A 23,241-nucleotide genomic window follows, 5' to 3' on the forward strand; every position below is an offset into this window, starting at 1 on the left:
AGGAAATACTCTATGCATGTGCATCAAATAGAGTACAATTAGGCAACCAAGAGCAGGAGACAATTCTATCAATTTGTCCTAATTTATCTACAGATCAATATAGTGTAAGGTGGTTATTCTTAGTAGGATAGACCATATACTACCACACGTAATGAAACAGACAAAATGTGTTTAGAGCATGAATTTGAGACTTAAATCTTCCTAGAAGAGATTGGCCACATCAGTAAATAATTTAAAGATGTGTCGAAAGGAACAAATAGCTTTGTGAAGTTTTCTAACCAAACAGACTTTATTACTAATAAATCAAAGACTTAAGTTAGGAGATCAATATACACATTATGCATAGATCAGTTCTAATAGTGTCTTCAGAATATTCCTTTAGTGCATTGGAGAAGCAGAGGAAATAAGAAATTCATCCTATAACTATCACATAAGCACCATCCTGCATCTTACAAGTACAAATTAATTAATGTAGACATTTATTTTAAACTTAAATGCATGGATAGAAGTGAACAAGTTAAGAAAATTATTTTTAATTATGACATCATTCTAAATATTCAATGACTATAATTCTATATCACATTCTACATTGTAGAGCATTATGTATAAACAGGTGCTAAATTCCAGAATGTTCTTTAAAAATATGGTAAAATATGATCAAATTTTAGACAAAAGGGTATTATAATTCCTCAAATCCAATTTTTAGTCCCACTCCAATAAACCATTTGAATTGGTGAGATCACACAAAGTTAACAGTTGAAGAACTGCAACTTCTCTTATAGACCTACTCAAACACTGAGGTCAGTGGAGGAGGCCCTACTCTCAGTCCCATCCCCATCTCAAGCATGGCTGGTAGGAATGAGAGAGAGGGCCTTCTTCGCGATCATCCCCACTTCTAGAATGCCCTCCCTAAAAAGATAAAATGTCCCCTTCCCTCATCTCCTTCAAAAAACAATTAAAAACCCACTTGTGCACTTTAGCATATGGAGAAGTGGATAATTAGGGAACAACAGTCAATTCATTTTTTATTATTATCATTGCTCCCTGGCCTTAGTGGGCCGGTCAGCGCTGTTGGATATTATGGCAATTGCTAACTTCAAATTTTAAAATTTTTAGTGAACCTTTGGGTGCTCTTCAACCTGAGGTTCATTTTTATAAGATTAGAAATAATTTGTTGTTTTTATGGTGATTGCATGATGTTGGGTTGCTTTGGGATTGAGTGGGTCATGAATGTATTTATGTTGGCACTTGTGGTGAGGCATTGAATGTTTGCCTCTATGTTTTTTGTCTGTTGGAATCCACCCTGAGTAGCCCTGGGGAGACAGAGCAGAATAGAAATAAAGTTTTTATTTATTTGTTTATTTATTTATTTTATATTTTATTTATGTGAATAAATAAATAAATATAAATAAATATTGGGAGTTGTACTGTAAGGATCAAAGAAAACTAGAAGTAGCAAATTGAGTAACATAGTCTCGTTGGATCCGTTTTTGAAGTTGGCAATGGCAAAGTGGATGGAATTGATGGATATGATGACATAGAATTTATCAGGCATGATTGCCATCCTCTCAGGTTACCTTGAAAGATTCCTCCTTCCGGAATGTGTTGTCACACCATCTCGCTGCATTTGTTGTGTTGTTGCACACTGGTACAATTCCAGAATCAGAATGACCACATGGCCCATAAACTGTTTTGGTGGGAGAACTTGGGTAGATCCATTGTACATCTAACCTAGTCTGGTTTTATCTTATGATTGGGGTGCCCTGGAGCAGATTGGATATGATGTGGTTCTTGTTGGTATAGGCCATGTTTAGAAATTATGCTACCATCTTCCCTTGCTCAGTGGCCTAATTGTTATATTGGTTTATTTCAGATATCTGTACCAGCAGACCTCTTTGCCTAAACCAACTGATGCTCATAGTACAGTAGAGTCTCACTTATCCAACGTAAACTGGCCGACAGAACGTTGGATAAGCGAATATGTTGGATAATAAGGAGAGATTAAGGAGAAGCCTATTAAACATCAAATTAGGTTATGATTTTACAAATTAAGCACCAGAACATCATGTTATACAACAAATTTTACAGAAAAAGCAGTTCAATACACAGTAATGCTATGCAGTAATTACTGTATTTACAAATTTAGCACCAAAATATCATGATATATTGAAAACATTGACTACAAAAATGCGTTGGATAATCCAGAACGTTGGATAAGCGAGTGTTGGATAAGTGAGACTCTACTGTATTGGTTGTTCACTTGGTGTGCACACCTTACAAACACATTTACACAGTCAATTATCTTCTTCAGAAAAGTTCTTCTGGAACCTTCAGTCCCTGTTATACAGCTTTCTACACAAAATGTACAGCTCCCTCATAAATTGCACCTTGTCTGAATCATAGCAATGGGTTCATGAAGGTTTCATGAAGTTCAGTTGTCCTGCAAACAGCAAAAATGCTTAAATATTTTAAAACATTTTTAGCTTTAACTGATATGAAGTTTTTTCAATAAAGGTGCATGGAATACTTTTATCCATAGATTCCACTTTTCAATAAAAAAAATAAACACATAAGCAAAATGTATGTGATACTGACAGATTTTGAATACATTTAATTTTCATAAGTAATCAAGCTCCTAAAAGCATTGTTTTCTTTAATTCAGTATCTTTCTTGGGCTGTTAAAATGCGTACCAGATATTTTCACCTTTCTCTAAGGAAAACCAAGCAATATTTTCCTTCTTGTCATTGATCCCCATGTAAGGTGATTATATATATCCCATTTTGTTTTCTCTATGTGGGACTAGTATCTGATGTGGAAACTACAGTATGGATCAGATGTAATTACAGTAATAGGTGATAATGTAGGTGGGTCAATGTGGTTCCAAAATGCACTACAAGGGCATCACTGGATTTGTAAAAGCACCAATGCAGTCATAAATTAATATCTTCCACAATTCATTAAATCTCATATTAAATATCATGATATAGCAAGCCTTATATATTTTACAAACACATATTCACAGGAACACACGCATCCTAAAGCAGTCCTGACAGGTATGAAAAAGAGGAGTAGAAAGGGCACAAGTAGATCTTCCTGCAATAATTCTGAACCAGATGGCTGGGTGAGATGAAGACAGGACTAGACTAACAAAGATTTTAATATTTCATAGTCCTGTCAACTTGGGGATAAGCTCTTCATTGCTTTACTTCTGGAATGAAAAAAAATACAAGGGGGGAGGAGTTTTGCTTCATCAACTGAATCATGGAAACAATGTCATCATCAATATCTTTTAAATTAACTTGGTTCATGTCATGTCCCAGAGAGCACCACTGTCACATTCATTTTAGGGCCATTTTCTCTGAGAAATCGCTCTGACTGAACTTGAAAACCTTCTATACATGCTAATGTGTCTGTTTCTGCACCCGCTTGTCATTTAAAAGACTGGCTTAAGAGGCTGTGTCTTAATATTTATGCTGCTAAAATGAAAACAGATCATGTTGCCAGGCACTGGTGCACAGGAAATAATGAAATATCTAGACACAGTGGTGGACCCCACAGGAGTTGCAACACTCCATATAGATACCTTTAATTTCTACATAAAAATGGAGGACAACATTGGAAAGTTAGCATTTAGAAGGAGAAATACTACCATATTGATAATCCTATCTTCTATACAGAGGGAAGCTACTAAAATTGCAAAGCTCCCAAGTTTTTTTTCTGATTTCCCCTTTCTGGTTCCCCCGTAAGATTGGAATTATTTGGGATCCACAATATAGTTCCTCATTCAGATAGCAACTTCAGCAGGGAAAGCAAAAGGTGATCAGTGATCACCTGATTAATGATAGAATTAGGTGATCAGTGATCAATGATAAAATTACAGAAAAACTGCTTCAGAAAAACTTTTGTTTCTTTCCACTTAGGAAATAAATTTGGTTGTTTACCGAAAACAACCAAATTTGCACTTCCCAGGCTAATATGCATATAGCAGCACAATTATATTTATGACTATATTATTTATTTATTTATTTAAAACATTTATATTCCACCCTTCTCACCCCAAAGGGAACTCAGACTGGAGCACAACATATATATGGCAAACTTTCAATGCCAGGACATAAAATAATCCACAAATATGCACAAACATTAAAATCAGTTATCTTCACATTAAAACCATTATTTCAAACCATCACAAGTCAACCATACCATATCCGGTCAGCAGGAAATTTCCTATTGCTGCCATTATTGCACTGCGCCAAAAGCTTGTCCCCACAGCCAGGTCTTTACCATCTTTCTAAAGGACAGGAGGGAGTGGGCTGATCTAATCTCACCAGGGAAGGAGTTTCCTAGCAATCACTGAGAAGGCCCTGTCTCTCGTCCCTGCCAATCGCACCTGTGATAGTGGTGGGATGAAGAGCATTTCCATTTTTGTGGTGCAGCCATGTGTAGATTAGGTTACATGCTCCTTAAAACAGCACTTATTAGAGAAGATTGCATACCAAATGAGCATATAAGGAAAATTTGCATTTAAAATATATTGATGGTTTGTGAGCACCTGCTTCTTTTTTAAAAAAGACTTTATATTTAAACAGTTTTCTGCCTTTAAAGGAGGGTAGCTGCCAGTAAACCCAGTAACTCAATAGAAACAAAAAATCGACCAGCTGCTGCTGGCATTTGAATCTATGCAGGCATCGCAAACTCGTGTTGAAATGTCGGTGAATACTTTAGTGCAGGGGTCCTCAAACTTTTAAAGCAGAGGGCCGGTCCACAATCCTTCAGACTGTGAAGGGGCCGAATTATCATTTGGAAAAAAAATACGAACAAATTCCTGTGCACAGTGCACATGTCTTATTTGTAGTGCAAAACAACAACAACAATGAAAGAACAATATAATATTTAAAAATGAAAACAATTGTAACCAACATAAACCTATCAGGATTTCAATGGGGAGTGTGGGCCTGCTTCTGGCCAATGAGATAGTCAAGTTAATTAGGATTGTTGTTGTTGTGCCTTCAAGTCATTTCAGACTTTGGGCAAGCCTAAGTCCAAAATTATTTATTTATTTATTTACTACATTTATTTATTACATTTATATCCTATCCTTCTCACCCCGAAGGACTCAGAGCAGCTGTATGTACATACAATATATTATATTATTAGCATAGCACAATATTAGCATTATATTTATATATATTTATATATATATTGAACTATACCACGATACTGTAATATTATATGTAATATATAATGTATAATTAATATTATTATATGGTATTATTATTAGTATTACATTGTATAACATTATAATATTATTATCTGTCAGAACCCTGCTACTAGAGCCTGGATGTGGCTCTGAGTTTCAGGGTCACTGACATTGATAAGACACCTGCGTCTCAGGACTCGGAGAAGAAATGGCTGCTGGACTTGGCGGGGAATCTGCGCAGGGTTTTGCTGAGCGGGAAGAGACTTTTCAAATGAGGGGGAGGGTATATAAAGGATGGTTGGCCGGAGCCTCCCATTCTTGGCTTTTCTGATGTTTATGTTTCCTGCAGTAAAGTTTCTGGTGATATCACAGAGAGTCTCGTGTGTTCATTCAGGAGCGGCTGTAGTGAGCTGACACTAAGCCAAGAATACGGACACCATCCCGCTGTAGCGGTGAGGTGCAACATGCAAGTGGAGGATGAAGAGCTCTTGGGCGCAGGAGGAGGAAGGTCGGGAAGGGCCACTCCCGAGCCGGACGCTGAGTTCCACCAGCTGGCGGCCCTGGCGTCATCCACCGCTTATGCCCAGCCGAATGGGGTAACCCAGAGGCGTGGAGTGGTGCAGGGAGACAGCACCGGAGGAGAGGAAGGTTTACCTTCCCCAGCCCCACAAAGGATGGTGTTTCTGGAGGAGAGGATGTCGGCGATGGAGACCACCCTGGCAGTAATGTCGAGGGCGATGGAGCGCCTGGCGTTTTTGGCGGAGCCAGAGAGAGGAAGGGAACTTCGGGCTGGCTCAATGTGGGACATGAGCGTGGGAAGCAGCCAGGGCTTTGCAGACCTCCCAGCACCGAAGGGAAGGGAAATGCGAAAGGAGCCCGGCGCCCGGCCCAAGACCCAAACAAGCCTGACGCGGGTGGAGGAGAGTGACGACGAAGGGGAAAAGCCTCCGAGAATCCCGGCTACGCTCCCAGCTGAGACCCTAGTGCCCCTGGCGAATGCCGGGCGTGGCACAGGGCCAAGAGAAACAGCAGCGGGGCCCACTGGTCCGCAAGGGGGCTTGCGACGGGCGGAGGATTGGGGATTGCCGCCACAGGGACCCCTACCGAGACGAGAGGAACTAAGGATCGAGTTTGGGGGAGAGTCCTCTGAACTGGATTTTTTCCTTACCACGGTGAGGGGCTATATGGAGGACAATGCTCACACTTTTAGAACGGAATCCAGCCGGATCCGGGCCATTGGTGCAGTGTTGAAGAGGGGAGCGGCTAGCTGGTACGTTCAGCTGCACGCGCGGCGCGACCCATGTCTGGGGTCAGTCCGACGCTTTATGGGGGCCCTGGAGACCCGTTTCCGAGATCCATTGGAGCAGATCCGGGCGAGGGAGAAGTTGAAGACCGTCTCCCAGGGGCAGAGGTCGGTATCTGAGTATGCAGAGGAATTCCAATGCCTCGCCGAAAAGGTGCCGGAATGGTCTGCAGTGACAAAGATGGAACTCTTCAAAGAGGGGCTCAGGCGGGAGATCCTCTCCTGGGCTGTGCACCGTGATGAGCCTGACACACTGCGCGGATGGATTCAGCTGGCGGGGCGCGTCGAGACATCGCTGGCCCAGGCGAGGAGGCACCGAGGAGGGCTACAGCAACGGCCGCAGATGAAAGAGGGGAGCCGGAAGGAGGGATCAGCCCCAGCCGGGAGGAGAGCGGAGCCGACAGGGAACGTGAGCGCCAGCAGGAGTGGCTGCTTCGTGTGCGGCCGGTTGGGCCACAGGGCTGCCGAGTGCTGGCAGAGAAAAGGGGAAGGCGGAGGCCCGCCCAAACCAAGAGCCGTGGCAGGAAAACGCGCCGAGGAAGAACCACCGATGAGGCACCATTCGGGGGGGTTGGTAAGTCAGGACAAAGCTATGATAGTGGTCCCCATTCAGCTTGAAAATGGCAGCAAACAAGCAACCTGCAAAGCGTTTGTGGATTGTGGATGTTCCAGGAACATCATTTCCCCTGAATTAGCCGGGGGATTGGGATGCGAAAGAACGAGCCTAGAATCCCCAATAGCATTTTCGCAGTTGGACGGATCCACAGCATCAGGATCGTTAGCTAGGCACAGTGCCGAAGATGTAAAGTGTAAGATAGGGAGTTGGGAAGGAAAGGTGTCATTTGTGATATCACAAATAGCCAACTATAATGTTATACTAGGCATGCCGTGGCTGGGGCAGGCCAACCCGCAAATCAACTGGGAGGATAAGAGCATGATTTTCGGGATGAGTTTGGAAGAAGGGAGCCAGGAAGTCGAGAGGGAGCCGGGAAAAAGGGGGGAGGAAGACTCTATCAGAATAGCAGAACTGGCAGATAAATTACCCCCAGAGTATCGGGATTTTGTGGACGTGTTTGACGAGAAGGAAGCAGACAATTTCCCACCGAAGCGGAGAGTTGAAGTGAAAATAGAGCTAGTCCCAGGAGCAGAGCTTCCCAAGGCAAAGATATACCCGATGTCGGCTAGGGAAAAGGAGGAACTGAGAAAGTACATTGATAAAAACCTAGCGAGGGGTTTCATAGAACCTTCTAATTCCCCTTTAGGGGCACCTGTGTTGTTTAGGCGGAAAAAGGACCAAACGCTGAGGCTCTGCATTGACTACAGAGGCCTGAATGCAATCAGTACTGTAAATAAATACCCTCTACCCTTAGTGAAGGACTTGATCGCCCAGTTATCGGAGGGACAGATATTCACTAAATTGGATTTAATTGAGGCTTACCATAAATTGCAGATCAACCCAGAGGACAGGTGGAAGACGGCCTTCTCCTGCGCCTTCGGATTATTCAATTATTGTGTGCTCCCATTCGGTTTATGCGGGGGAGGGGCCGCGTTCATGCAATTAATCAACGAAGTGTTGTATCCATTATTGTACAAGGGAGTTTTTATTTTTTTAGATGATATATTGATAATGTCTCGGACCAAGGAGCAACACGTAGAACTAGTCAGGGAAGTCCTACAAAAGTTGAGGGAAGCGAAGCTGTATGCGAAACTTGCCAAGTGCAAGTTCAATAAAGACCAGATAGACTTTCTAGGGTATAGGATTTCCTCCCAGGGAGTGGCGATGGACCCTGCGAAGGTGGAAGACATAAGGGGGTGGGAAGCCCCCAGAACACGGAAGCAGCTGCAATCCTTCCTGGGGTTCGCAAACTTCTATAGAACATTTATCAAGGACTTTGCGCGCCTCACTTTGCCATTAACGGATTTGTTAAAGACTAAAGGCAGGGGAGAAACAGCCAAAGTGAAGGCCCCAGGGGCCAAACTGACCTGGACAATAGAATGCCAGGAAGCTTTCGAAGCCCTAAAAAAGTGTTTTACTGAGGAGCCTGTCCTACAGCACCCTGATATGTCTAAGACATTTGTAATACATTGCGATGCGTCAGACCGGGCATATGGGGCAGTCCTGCTGCAGAAAGACGAGGGGGGGAACCTGAAGCCATGTGGCTATCTGTCGAAAAAGTTTAGCGATACAGAAAAAAACTGGCCGATTTGGGAGAGGGAAGCCTTAGCGATTCTGAAAGCACTAGAGTGCTGGAGACACTTTCTGGAAGGGAGTGGAACACCGTTTGAGGTGTGGTCTGATCATATAAATTTACAATATCTGAGATCCCCTCGCAAACTATCAGCGAAGCAGATTAGATGGGCCCAATATTTCAGCCGTTTTGATTTCAGACTCAAGTTCTTCCAGGGGAAACACAACATACTCGCTGACGCTCTCTCTCGGATGCCTCAGCACGGGGGAGGAATTCAGGAATCTGAGGGGAGCCTTTTCCTAGATAAGCAATGGGGCCTGGCAGTACTGACTCGAGCACAAGCAGCCAAAGAAAACAAACGTACTGCCATTTCCACGGGGGGAGGAGAAATATGGGAGGAAGAGTTGAAGCGAGCATATGGAATGGACGAATGGTTACAAACGAACAAAGAACAGGGAGAACTGTGTGGGGATTTGGTGTTTGTTAATAAGAAATTGTATATTCCTGAATGTTTGAGACAAGAAATGTTAAGGAAATGCCACGATAACAAGGGTGCAGGTCATCTAGGCCCTACCAGGACTATTAAACTGTTGGCCAAACAATGCTGGTGGCCCGGAATGAGGAAAGACGCCAGGGGGTACGTCACGCAGTGTGAATTATGTGCAGAGGGCAAAACACCACCTGGGAAGCCCCAGGGGCTATTGCAGAAGGTGGTGGAGCCCATGAGGCCATGGGAATGCGTGGCAATGGATTTTGTAGGCGAACTACCCCCCAGCAGAGGCCACAGATACATTTGGACAATATTGGACCTATTCTCAAAACAGGCACACTTTGTGGCCCTGCCAAAACTCCCCTCGGCTGAAAAGCTCGCGGATTTGTATGTAAAGCATGTATATCGCCTACATGGGTGCCCCGACAAAATAATTAGCGACCGGGGAGTCCAATTCACTGCAAAATTTTGGGGAAAATTCTTACAGCTGTTAGGAGCAGAAAGGAACCTGAGCTCGGCCTTTCATCCCGCGACCAACGGGGGGGTTGAACGTACCCAACAGACACTGTGCCAATTCTTGAGGATGTACACCAATTATAGACAGGACGATTGGGCGGACCTTCTACCGTTTGCTGAGATGGCTTTTAACGGGGCCGTACATTCGGCCACAGGTCGTGCCCCATTCGAAATAGTATACGGACAGGAGGTGGCACCTTTCCCCAGGCTACCCGAGTGGAAGGAAGGAGAGGGCCAGACCGACAAGGAATGGCCGGCTAAAATTAAGCAAGGGTGGCAGAACGTGGTGGAGGCATTGTGGGAAACACAAAAGAAGTACAAGCTCTTTGCAGATCGTAGGCGCCGAGAGGGGGACAAATTGGGCGAAGGAGATCTGGTTTGGCTGAGCACAAAAAACCTGAAATTGGGGTTCCCATCTAAGAAATTGGCTCCACGCTATATAGGGCCGTTCAGGGTGGCGAAAAGAATAAACGAAGTGACCTATCAGCTGAGGCTACCCAAGGACCTAGGAAAGGTACACCCGGTATTCCATTGCAGCCTGTTAAAAAAGTATAAAGGAACTCTGGACAGCGGAGAACAATAGTTGTGTTAAATCTTTTCCTTCCAGGACGAAGGGGAGGAGGACGCCATGTCAGAACCCTGCTACTAGAGCCTGGATGTGGCTCTGAGTTTCAGGGTCACTGACATTGATAAGACACCTGCGTCTCAGGACTCGGAGAAGAAACGGCTGCTGGACTTGGCGGGGAATCTGCGCAGGGTTTTGCTGAGCGGGAAGAGACTTTTCAAATGAGGGGGAGGGTATATAAAGGATGGTTGGCCGGAGCCTCCCATTCTTGGCTTTTCTGATGTTTATGTTTCCTGCAGTAAAGTTTCTGGTGATATCACAGAGAGTCTCGTGTGTTCATTCAGGAGCGGCTGTAGTGAGCTGACAATTATCAATATTATATGTATATACAATATATTATATTATTAAAAATGATATAAAAATATTATGTTATAAAACTGAGGGCAGGGGCCAGGTAAATGACCTTGGAGGGCCGCATCCGGCCCCCGGGCCTTAGTTTGGGGACCCCTGCTTTAGTGGCTGAGGTAGCTCAAATACAAACAAAAATGTCAGAAATTGATAACTGTATGGTGGCAACAGAAACCAGAAGCAAGGAAAATGAGAAAGACCTACAAGATGTCCACCAAGATATGGCAGACATGAAAGCTGAGATAATAAATCTTCAAAACAGATTGAGGAGAAGAAATATTAGGATCAAGGGTTTGTCTAATGACCTGTCTTAATAGTGACTTATTAAGCAAGCTGATTGCCTGGGGTAAAATTTATGGCAGCAAACTTCAGCCATCCCAAATTGAAAGAGCTCCCAAAGTTTACAGCTTACAAAAGAACAAGCCACAGGATGTGCTGGTTGCTTTTGTGAAGGAATCCCAGAGGAACTTGGTCTTAAAGCAATTCAGAAGTATCAAAGATCTACAATATGAAGGAAGAAAAGTCCAAATATTTCCGGATTTGGCAAAAGAGACAATAAAGCAAAGGTTATATAAACATAAATAACTTCAGTCAAAAATTGAGGGCTAAGGAAAATACCAGATTGAATAAAATGAAAGAATAAAAACGAAGGAAAGTTAAAAGGAGAAGGGTGGTAAATATGATAAATGTATTAGGGGTCAAAGGAATGTATTTTGCATTAAATATTTACTCAGATATATGTAAGGTTAGAAGGAATAGGAAATAATTAAGTGCGGGCTAACTAATGTAGTTCTCTGCCCGATTAATAGGAACATGTTAGTGTTCAGGCTGGCTGTTGTTACAGCTTCAGCAGAATCGGGAAATGCTAATGTATGTGGGGGGTAGAAAGGATGTGGATCACTGGAATAATTTTATGGTTTTTTTCTTGTGTGTCATATGGGGTGTATGTAAGGCCTGTAATGAGGAATTTACCTATTACTTTTTTTACTTTACTGAATGAATAGATTTAAATGTATTACCCTTAATTTTAGGGATATGTCATCCAAACTTAAATGTCAAAGATTGAAAGCGTATCTAAAAAGTCAAGACCAGATTTTATTTTTCTGCAAGAATTTCACCGGGGGGGGGGGGGGGGGAGGGTGGTCGTAATGAAATTCATCTGGATTGGATAGAACATTATATAAAGGGATTTGGAAGTTCTAAAGCCAGAGGGGTTACAGTGTTGATTTCACAAAGAGTGGGTTTTGAGATTGATTTAATTGAGAAGGATGATGAAGGGTGAATTTTGATAATTAAGGGTACAATAAACAATGAGAATTAGCTGTTAGTGAATATCTACACCCCAAACTCTGGCCAAAGGGATTTTTTTTTAGAGAGGTTGACAAGAAGATTAGAAAAGTACAAACCGACAATATGATAGTGGCAGGGGATTTTAACACAACATTTAATCAGGAACTGGACTCATCATCACAAAAGAGAGGGGATTTACAAGCAAGGCATGGTTTTGTTCAGTTGATTGATAATTACAATTTCAAGGATGTACTGAGAATAATGAAAGGGAATGAAAAGCTATACACATATTATTCAGCAGTGCACAAGGTATTCACAAGAATTGATTATATATTCATAACACCACCCCTAATAAAATATGTTAAAGAAGTTAATGTAAATTTAAATTCCATAAGTGACCATTGAGATGTGAATATGGTTAATATCAAATTGACTACGAGCCCCTAAAAAGAATGTGGATGGACATAAAGATTATTAATAAAAATTTTATAAGGGAAAATATTTTAAGAGAATTGACAGAAATTTGGGAGTTGAATGAAAGGGAACCCCCTTCATATGTGGTGCTTTGGGATGCAATGAAAGCAGTTTTAATAGGATTGTTTAGTAAATATTCAGGTATACTGAAGAAACAGGAAAGGGAACATGAGAACCAACTGATAGGTGAAATAAAAAACTTGAAACAACATACTTGTTAACAAAGGATCTGAAGATTATAAATTATATTACCAGATTAAAGAAAGAGTTAGAGGCTAAAGATATAGAAAAAGTTAAAAAAGACATGATGTATACAAACAGATATTATTTTGAATATAATAATAAAAGCTCAAAACTGCTGGCAAAAATAGCACAGACAAAAAGGGAAAAAGGGAGTTTGGAAGTATCAAGGATAGTAATGGTATCATAGATGCCAGAATGGTAGATAAAATCAAAGCAATATGGGATTTCTATTCCAATATGTATAGAAGCAAAGAAGTAGACATAGCTGAGCTGGACAAATATTTGGAACAAAATTTAGGCAAGAAATTAAACGAGACACACAGTAAGGAAATGGAGAAATCTATAACACAAAAGGAAATGAAAAAACACAATAAACAAATTAAGGAAGGCTAAGTCACCAGGTGAAGATGGTATTTCAGCTGAAATCTATAAAACATTTAGAATTTCTAGTACCCAAATTTCAGAGGTTGTTCAATGAAATATTGAGGGGAAAACCCATACCAAATTCATGGAAACATACTAGGATAATATTGATACCTAAACCTGGTAAGGTTATACTAATATTAGACTTGTATCTCCCTATTTCTCTAATTAATCAAGATGCAAAAATTTTCATGGCAATTTTGGCAAATAGATTAAATAATTTTATTGAGGATTATATTAACCCAGACCAATGTGGGTTTGTTAAGGGAAGACAAATGTCTGACTTGGTCCGTAGAATGATAAATATTATAGAGTGGGCCAAAAACAAGAAAGCTCAGGTAGGCATTATTGCATTGGACATATATAAAGCTTTTGATACAGTAGGTTGGTCAGAGTTGAAATCTCTAATTAAAAAATATGGTTTTGGAGAGGGTTTCCAACATATAATAGAACAAATATATTCAGAAAACAGGGCTAAAGTTACAATGAATGACTCGAGTACTGAATCTTTTAGTATTGAACAAGGAGTAAGGCAGGGTTGTCCTCTTTCCCCGGTATTATTTATTTTAGTTATGGAATTATTAGCCTCTGTGATTAGGAAACATAAGGAGATACAGGGAATGGGAGTGGACAATAAAACCAAAATTAGCTTATTTGCGGATGATACGCTTTTGACAGTAAGGAATCCAGATAGGGCACTAGACCGGATAAATCTACATTTAAAGGAGTTTGGAAAAATAACAGGTTTAATAATTAATTGGAAGAAAACAGAGGTAATGACAATAAACCTGGAGGGAAAGGACAAAAAGAAAATAATGGACCAATTTAAAGTTAAGATTAGAAGCAAAATTAAGTACTTTTGTTGTTCTTTTTTTTTTGAATATTTTTATTACATTACTATTAATTTGTTACAAAGAAAAGAAAAATCTTTACAATTCATATAATTAAGTCTTTTCCTTCCCCCAGTGTTCTACCCATTGTGCTCCCCATCACCAGAGTCCATTTCTTTATAGTCCAACCAGAATCTCATCTCTTCTGGTGGGGGTTGATTCCCATCTTCTCTCCTTAATGTCTCTTCAATAAATTTCTTCCATATGCTTTCAAAATCATTTTTCTTCCTTAGGCCTTTTTTGACATTTAAATTGCATGTTAACTTATCATTTATTGCTAATTTCCAAATTTCCTTGTACCAATCTTCTATTTTAATTTCCACCTCCCCTTTCCAATTTCTTGCTATTAATAACCTTGCAGCCGTTAGCAACATTGTTACCAAATTCTTTTCATTTTCTTTCCATTCCTCTGTATTATAAATAGATAATAGTATAGTCGCTGGGTTTATATTAATTTTTTTCTTCATGATACTCTCTATTTCTACTATGACCTTTCCCCAAAAACTCTGTACATACTTACATTCCCACCACATATGAATATATGTCCCCCTTTCTTGACAACCCCTCCAACATTTTTCTGAACAACTCTTATCCATATTATGTGTCTTTATTGGGGTCAAATACCACTTCCATACTATCTTGTAGTAGTTTTCTTTTATTCTAATTGATAAATTTTTGAGGTGCCTTGCTTTCCATAATTTTTCCCAATTTCTTTCTCCTACTTTTATTCCCAGTTCTTCCTCCCATATTTCCCTTGTTAATATCCCTTTCCTCCCACCTTTAATCTCTATTAATATTTTATATATCATACTGGTTATTAGGCTTGCTCAAATAATTCGATTTCCCCGTTACCCGTTACTAATTCGTTACTTTCGTTACTTGTGAAGCAATATACGACCTTGATTGTCCACACGTCTGGATATCGCGGTTTCGAACCGCAACAGGCCGTTTTTCTTATGTCGTCGATTTTTTTCGTTGGGAAAAAAAGCTTTTGCAAATCACCCAAACTTGTTTAAGTGCACTGGGGCAACCTAGCGTGTTGTTTCCACCTTGTGGCCAATCAGAGAGCACGTTTAACCCGGGGGAGGGGCTGGTAGTACGTCTTGAATGAAAAGACGGTGCACGGGAGCCTCGTGGCTCATTTCGGGATCTGAAGAGAGAGGGTGGGTTGGGAGCGAGATTCCGCAGGCACAGGCAGGCAAGATTGCTGCGTCACAGCTTCCTTGGCTGAGCTAGAGCTAGGCTACAGATTAGAAGACCGGGAGAAAAGGTTGGGTGGGTGAGGTGGGGTGGGGTGGGGTTGGAAACTGTTGGGTGTTTCTGTTTTGTTTTTTTTTTCCAAAGGGCCTGTGGGCTTTTTTCCCCACAAGATTGGTGTTTGCCATTTTCCCACCCGGCCTGCAATTTTTCTGCTGCGCCATTTTGCCTGTTGCGGGCGGGGTGGGCTTTCGTTTTGATTAGGATACTTTTCTTTTTTCAACGGTAGTAGCAAAGTCTGGCAAAAGGGTTTTGGGAAAAAAGGGAGCCTGATTTTGCTTCCCCCTCTTTCCTTTCCTTCTTGGCTGCTCAAGCAGCGCTTTTTGTCTGTGCCAGGGCCGCAGTGAATCAAAAGCAAAGTTTGGCAAAAGGGTTGCACGTCCCATCGTCCTTTGTAGAACAACACCTCCTTTTTGGGAAAAAAGGGAGCCTGATTTTACCTCCTTTCCTTCTCAGCTGCTCAAGCAGGGCTTTTTGTCTGTGCCTGGGCTGCAGTGAATCAAAAGCAAAGTTTGGCAAAAGGGTTGCACGTCCCATCGTCCTTTGTAGAACAACACCTCCTTTTTGGGAAAAAAGGGAGCCTGATTTTGCCTCCTTTCCTTCTCAGCTGCTCAAGCAGGGCTTTTTGTCTGTGCCTGGGCCGCAGTGAATCAAAAGCAAAGTTTGGCAAAAGGGTTGCACGTCCCATCGTCCTTTGTAGAACAACACCTCCTTTTTGGGAAAAAAGGGAGCCTGATTTTGCCTCCTTTCCTTCTCAGCTGCTCAAGCAGGGCTTTTTGTCTGTGCCTGGGCTGCAGTGAATCAAAAGCAAAGTTTGGCAAAAGGGTTGCACGTCCCATCGTCCTTTGTAGAACAACACCTCCTTTTTGGGGAAAAAGGGAGCCTGATTTTGCCTCCTTTCCTTCTCAGCTGCTCAAGCAGGGCTTTTTGTCTGTGCCTGGGCCGCAGTGAATCAAAAGCAAAGTTTGGCAAAAGGGTTGCACGTCCCATCGTCCTTTGTAGAACAACACCTCCTTTTTGGGAAAAAAGGGAGCCTGATTTTGCCTCCTTTCCTTCTCAGCTGCTCAAGCAGGGCTTTTTGTCTGTGCCTGGGCCGCAGTGAATCAAAAGCAAAGTTTGGCAAAAGGGTTGCACGTCCCATCGTCCTTTGTAGAACAACACCTCCTTTTTGGGAAAAAAAGGGAGCCTGATTTTGCCTCCTTTCCTTCTCAGCTGCTCAAGCAGGGCTTTTTGTCTGTGCCTGGGCCTCAGTGAATCAAAAGCAAAGTTTGGCAAAAGGGTTGCACGTCCCATCGTCCTTTGTAGAACAACACCTCCTTTTTGGGAAAAAAGAGAGCCTGATTTTGCCTCCTTTCCTTCTCAGCTGCTCAAGCAGGGCTTTTTGTCTGTGCCTGGGCTGCAGTGAATCAAAAGCAAAGTTTGGCAAAAGGGTTGCACGTCCCATCGTCCTTTGTAGAACAACACCTCCTTTTTGGGGAAAAAGGGAGCCTGATTTTGCCTCCTTTCCTTCTCAGCTGCTCAAGCAGGGCTTTTTGTCTGTGCCTGGGCCGCAGTGAATCAAAAGCAAAGTTTGGCAAAAGGGTTGCACGTCCCATCGTCCTTTGTAGAACAACACCTCCTTTTTGGGAAAAAAGGGAGCCTGATTTTGCCTCCTTTCCTTCTCAGCTGCTCAAGCAGGGCTTTTTGTCTGTGCCTGGGCCGCAGTGAATCAAAAGCAAAGTTTGGCAAAAGGGTTGCACGTCCCATCGTCCTTTGTAGAACAACACCTCCTTTTTGGGAAAAAAAGGGAGCCTGATTTTGCCTCCTTTCCTTCTCAGCTGCTCAAGCAGGGCTTTTTGTCTGTGCCTGGGCCTCAGTGAATCAAAAGCAAAGTTTGGCAAAAGGGTTGCACGTCCCATCGTCCTTTGTAGAACAACACCTCCTTTTTGGGAAAAAAGGGAGCCTGATTTTGCCTCCCTTCCTTCTCAGCTGCTCAAGCAGGGCTTTTTGTCTGTGCCAGGGCCGCAGTGAATCAAAAGCAAAGTTTGGCAAAAGGGTTTGCCAAAGTAGGGCTTGCTGCAAATCTCTTTCTCCTATATTAATCCTATCAAGGTCTGGAAAATACAGGTATCCCCTTTTTAACGTATAACAATAAGAACAACTGTAATAGAAGGGTTTGCGGCAGTTAGACCCAGAACACATTGCCAATCAAGAAACAACACATCTTTCCCCCCAGTAACACAATACCTTCCTCCCTTCTGTTACCTGAAAACACTCCCGTTATCATGAAGCGTTCAGCAGAACCCGGGTCGGGTGGAGCAAGTCCTGCTAGTGGTCAAGCAACAGCCCGGACACTGTGGGGGGCCAAAAAAGTTAGGGTGGGTCCCATCCGTCTGGAATGCGGAACGATGGGAGTGGGTGGACTTGATGAAGAAGCTGGCTGTTCGACTGCTGAAAGTTCACAGCCCTCCACCCGGAGCCAGTTGTCGGTTGGAGCTGAGACAACTGGACGATCAATGGAACATACAGGTGTTGCCGTCCTGGAACTACAGGTGGTGGATAGTGAGGATCTAGATAACCCCACCCCTCCACCCGCTACTGACAGTGAGGAGGAGGTAGAGGAGGTAGTACCATCAAATCATAGACTTTCTCATGCTGCTGAAAGGGTGCCCACGACTCCTATCTCCATGGGCGTCGGCACAGTGGCTGTGGGGAGGCCAAGGTCATATATTTGGGACCATTTCCATGTCCACACTCAGCGTGTCACTTTGTCAGTTTGTAGACACTGTGGGGCAAATATCAGCAGAGGCAGAGACCTGAGACATCTTGCGACCTCGGGGTTGAGCTCTCACATGAAGCGACACCATCCCTCCATATCGGTAGGAGGGGGAGCTGCAAGCCCTTCCAGTGGCAGCATTAGCACACAAAGTTCTCCTGGTGAAGATGGTGGAAGGCAGACACAGTCCACCTTGGAGGATTGGGGCATTCCTTTAGCCAGGAAGAGAACGGGGGAAACATTACCCACACCCCAGCAGATAACCCAAAGTGTGGGAGAGATTATGGCCCTTGATCACCATCCCTTCCGCCTGGTTGAACAAGAAGGCTTCGTCCGCCTTATGAAACGCCTGTGCCCCCGCTCCAAAATCCCCTCCCGTCACACCTTTTCCAGAAAAGTTATTCCCGGATTGTACGCGGGCTGCAAGGAACGCATTATCCAGATGTTGCGTAGCGCCATGGGAGGACACATCCATTTTATCTCTGACATTTGGTCAAGCTTGGGAGGAGGCCATTCCTACCTCTCTCTCATGGCACATTGGTGGGAGAAGGAAGGCAGTATGGATACATCCCATCGTTGGGCACTCCTCGCTTTGGAGGTAGTTGATCGTGATCACAAGGCAGAGACCATCTGCAGCTATCTGGAAAACATGATGGGGGAGTGGATGCGGTGCAGGCCGGAAGAAATGAGGAGGGGCTTCATGGTGACTGACGCTGGTAAAAATATGATCAAAGCGGTTGAAAGTGCAGGGTTTTTGAATGTCACCTGCATGGCCCACTTGCTTCACAATACCGTCAAGGAAGGTTTAAAGAGCCCGGAAGAGCAGCCGGCCAGCACCGCAAACATCGCCCTGCTGATCGAGCGCTGTAGAAAGATCGCGGGCTACTTCCACAGGAGTATCAAGGCAGCCCGGCAGCTGAGAGACAGGCAGAGCCTTGAAGGCCTCCCGCAGCACAAGCTGCTCCAGGACGTCTCCACCCGTTGGAATTCAACCTATAAGATGCTCGAACGCATGGTCGAGCAGTAGAAGGCGGTACACGGCATCTCCCTTACATTGGTTGCGCCTGTTAGCAAGCTTGTTCCAACTAAGCAAGAGTGGGACACCATCTCCCAGCTGGTAGACGTCCTAAAGCCATTCAAACATGCCACAGAGACCCTTTCGGAATCAAAAGCCCTTCTTAGCCAGGCAGTGCCCATGGTCTTGAGGCTAAGGAGGCACCTAGAAAGGCTTGGGGCCGGTCGAACACTGGACTCCCTGGCTGGACCGCTGACACCGCCGGCCCAGGAGGTGGTGAGGAGGTTGTCCTTTGCTGTACGGAAACGCCTAGAGCCACTTCTTTCCAGCAAGGTGGACATGCTGACGGCCTTGTGTGATCCACGGCTAAAGTACAACGTCTGCCCAAAAGACTTTACCGTATGGAAGGCCCAACTAGTTAACCTTGTGAGGGAGGTCTTTGCTGCCAGGGTGGGGGAAACGGGCACAGCGGCCCCTCTACCGGAAATGCCTGCCACCCCCAGCACTAGCGCTAGTGGCGAGAGTGATAGTCCCGGGGAGCCGGCAGGGGGTTGCCGTAGGGTTACGGATCTCCAGCCGCGACCAGGAAACGCTTTCTTTGCAGAGACGGTGGCCATACTAGCCTGCTCGGAAGATTCCTTTTTGCTGGCTTCTGCTCAAAAGGTAGACTCGGCCGAATGCTCGGTCAACAGGTACTTTGAGGAGCCTCCTGAGATAATTTCTTGTGATCCATTGGCCTATTGGGCTTCACGTGATCACATGTGGCCGGATCTGTCGCACGTAGCCCGCCAGTTCCTCAGCTGTCCTCCCACAAGCGTGCAGAGCGAAAGGGTCTTCAGCCTAGCGGGAGATGTAGTCACGCCCCACCGCAGCTTGCTGGACCCTCAAACAGTTGAGAAACTGGTCTTCCTGAAGGCCAACCTTCCCGTGTTGAATTTCCCCGATTTGGATTTTGACACCGATGGCTCCTAGAACAACAGTTCTCCTCCTTTAAGCAGCTCTGCTTCTGATTAACTTTGACTATTTCTGTTGGGGGGCGGGGGGGGGGTTGCCCCTTTGGCCTATGTCCAACAACTCTCTCCTCTATTCTACCATGCTTTCCTTCCTCTCTTCCCTTCCGTTCTCGTCTTTATCATCACACACCGTTGCCCACTTTCGTTTTTGGGTAAATCAATCTGTAGGGGCCGTTCCCTGAGGTTCCTATAGGTTTTGTCTCCTGTAATTATGATTCTGGATGGGAAGAAGGATATTCTGAGGGAACTTAGTCCATAAAAGCCAAGGTAGGAAATGCTTCCGCTTTGGGTTCAGAACGGATTACATTCAAATCTCTACCCTTTTTTTGTCCAAAAATATTTCGGGAATGAGCCATGACTGTTAGGTCTTCTCCAGATCCTCGCAGTTACTGTACAGAAAGAACATTGTTATAATTGATGTGGATCCTTCGGTAAGACATATTTGGTGAAGGAATACGGCAGAGTCTCACTTTACAGAGATAACGGTCCATCTGAACCTTTGTGGCTGTGTCTTGCCGCATTAAGTAGTACACCTCGGCCTTGGCCACCACTTCTCTAAATTTTCATCTTTCACTGTCCCATCGCCTTGAGCGGGTGTGGTCGACGCAGTGGCTGCGGGACGGCCGAATAATGGTCCTCGCGCCCTCTGTCCGCGCACGCGGACGGTGCCGTTTGCCCGTCAGGGCGTGTGCCTTTGCGGCTGCTATTGATGTGTGGCCGCCGGTTCTGTGGCGTGGGAACTGTTTTTTGCTGGTTTGTTGGTAGAACAATAGAAGAGGGTGGAATCACCGCAGAAGGTGGGACACCTCGGCCTTCGCCACTTCTCTAAATTGTCTTCTTTCACTGTCCCTTCGCCTTGAGAGGCTGTGGTCGACGCTGTCGCCGCGGGACGGCTGCCTTATGGTCACCTCGCCCTCTGGCCGCACACGCGGACGGTGCCGTTTGCCCGTCAGGGCGTGTGCCTTTGTGGCTGCTATTGATGTGTGGGCGCAGGTTCTGTGGCGTGGGAACTTCAGTTTGCTGGCTTGTTGGCAGGACGATAGATGAGGGTGGAATCACACCGCAGAAAGCGGGACACCTTGGCCTTCGCCACTTCTCAAAATTGTCTTCTTTCACTGTCCCATCGCCTTGAGCGGGTGTGGTCGACAGTATGTGATGCTAATCTTCCGCAGACTCATAAGTAGAGAAACAAACCACTCAGAAACTCTGTATTGCTATTAAAAACAATGAGTTATGTCTTCATGGTTTCTTTTGTCTCTACATTTGTGCTATGTTTGTTCTTTGGATTCATTACTACTCCATTAAAGACAATATCTTTCATTATTTTACTTCCTCAACTTTACTGAAGCTGTATACCAACAGAAGTCATTTCCCTCTTTCCAGCTCATCTGCTAGAGAACTTTAATAACACCAGACACACACAAGTCTTCCCTCTAGTTCAACTCCATAGAAACATGAACCTAACATCAGAGCCTTAAAACCTTCCTCTTCCAAAAAGCCTTCGAGGACTATGTAGTGGATCGTTGCCTATTGAAGAATTGGTTGCCAGGCCAAGAGTATTTCGCACTTTATTGATTTTTAACTGTCAAACTACCTCATCTCTGTGAAGTATTCAGCCCTAGGACCAGAGCCGTGTTTTTACACCACTGTTTTTTAAGCAGGTAATGCTGTATGCAGACTGTGACAGCAGTTTTATTTTATGTCTTATTGATGCAACATTTTCTTTAATACAGAAGAGTCTCACTAATCCAAGCTGAACAGGCCGGCAGAAGCTTGGATAAGCGAATATCTTGGATTATAAGGACTGATCAAGGAAAAGCCTATTAAACATCGAATTAGGTTATGATTTTACAAATTAAGCACCAAAACTTCATGTTATACAACAAATTTGACAGAAAAAGTAGTTCAATATGCAGTAATGTTATGTTGTAATTGCTGTATTTATGAATTTAGCACCAAAATATCACGATATATTGGAATCATTGACTACAAAAATGGCTTGAATTATCCAGAGGCTTGACGGTTTGCTGTCAGGGAGTGTGCCTTTGTGGCATGGGTTGTGTGGTGTGGGCGTGGGGCCGGCCAACGGTGGCCGGCCCCCCTGGTCTGAGGGGCTTGGGCCCACATTTCAATAGCAGACGTAAAGAAAACACGCCCTTCCCCATGGATTGTAGGGTGTGGGCGTGGTGCCGGCCAACGGTGGCCGGCCCCCCTGGTCTGAGGGGCTTGGGCCCACATTTCAATAGCAGACGTAAAGAAAACATGCCCTTCCCCATGAGTTGTGGGGTGTGGGCGTGGGGCCGGCCAACGGTGGCCGGCCCCCCTGGTCTGAGGGGCTTGGGCCCACATTTCAATAGCAGACGTAAAGAAAACACGCCCTTCCCCATGGGTTGTGGGGTGTGGGCATGGGGCCGGCCAACGGTGGCCGGCCCCCCTGGTCTGAGGGGCTTGGGCCCACATTTCAATAGCAGACGTGAAGAAAACACGGCCTTCCCCTTGGGTGGTGGGGTGTTGGCGTGGGTAGAGGCTAAGGTCGCTAAAGCAAAAAACTTTGTGGGAGGGCCGGGCCGATCTCTCAGGGATGCATGCCAGCCAACTGTGGCCTGCTCAGGGTGGGGTCTTTGCTGCCGGCGGCTTTTTTCTTTCTTTTCTTTTCTTTTCTTTTTGCTGCCTCTCGGCCTACGTGGTCGAGTTTCCCACGATGCACCGCATCTCTCTTCTCTCGCGGCTATCCTTCCGTTCATATTTGGGCAATTTTTCCCAGATCCTTCCTTTGGTGCGGGGTCCTCTGTTTTTTTCTCTCTCTCTCTCTAGGGGATGCATGCCGGCCAACTGTGGCCGGCCCGGCTCAACGTGTGGTCTTTGCTGCCTGTGGCTTTTTTCTTTCTTTTCTTTTCTTTTTGCTGCCTCTCGGCCTACGTGGTCGAGTTTCCCACGATGCACCGCATCTCTCTTCTCTCGCGGCTGTCCTTCCGTTCATATTTGGGCAATTTTTCCCAGATCCTTCCTTTGGTGCGGGGTCCTCTGGTTTTTTTTCTCTCTCTCTCTAGGGGATGCATGCCGGCCAATTGTGCCAGGCCCGGCTCAACATGTGGGCTTTGATGCCTGTGGCTTTTTTCTTTCTTTTCTTTTCTTTTCTTTTTGCTGCCTCTCGGCCTACGTGGTCGAGTTTCCCACGATGCACCGCATCTCTCTTCTCTCGCGGCTGT

Source organism: Anolis carolinensis, chromosome 6 (genome assembly GCF_035594765.1).
Source record: "Anolis carolinensis isolate JA03-04 chromosome 6, rAnoCar3.1.pri, whole genome shotgun sequence".
Lineage (NCBI taxonomy): Eukaryota > Metazoa > Chordata > Lepidosauria > Squamata > Dactyloidae > Anolis > Anolis carolinensis.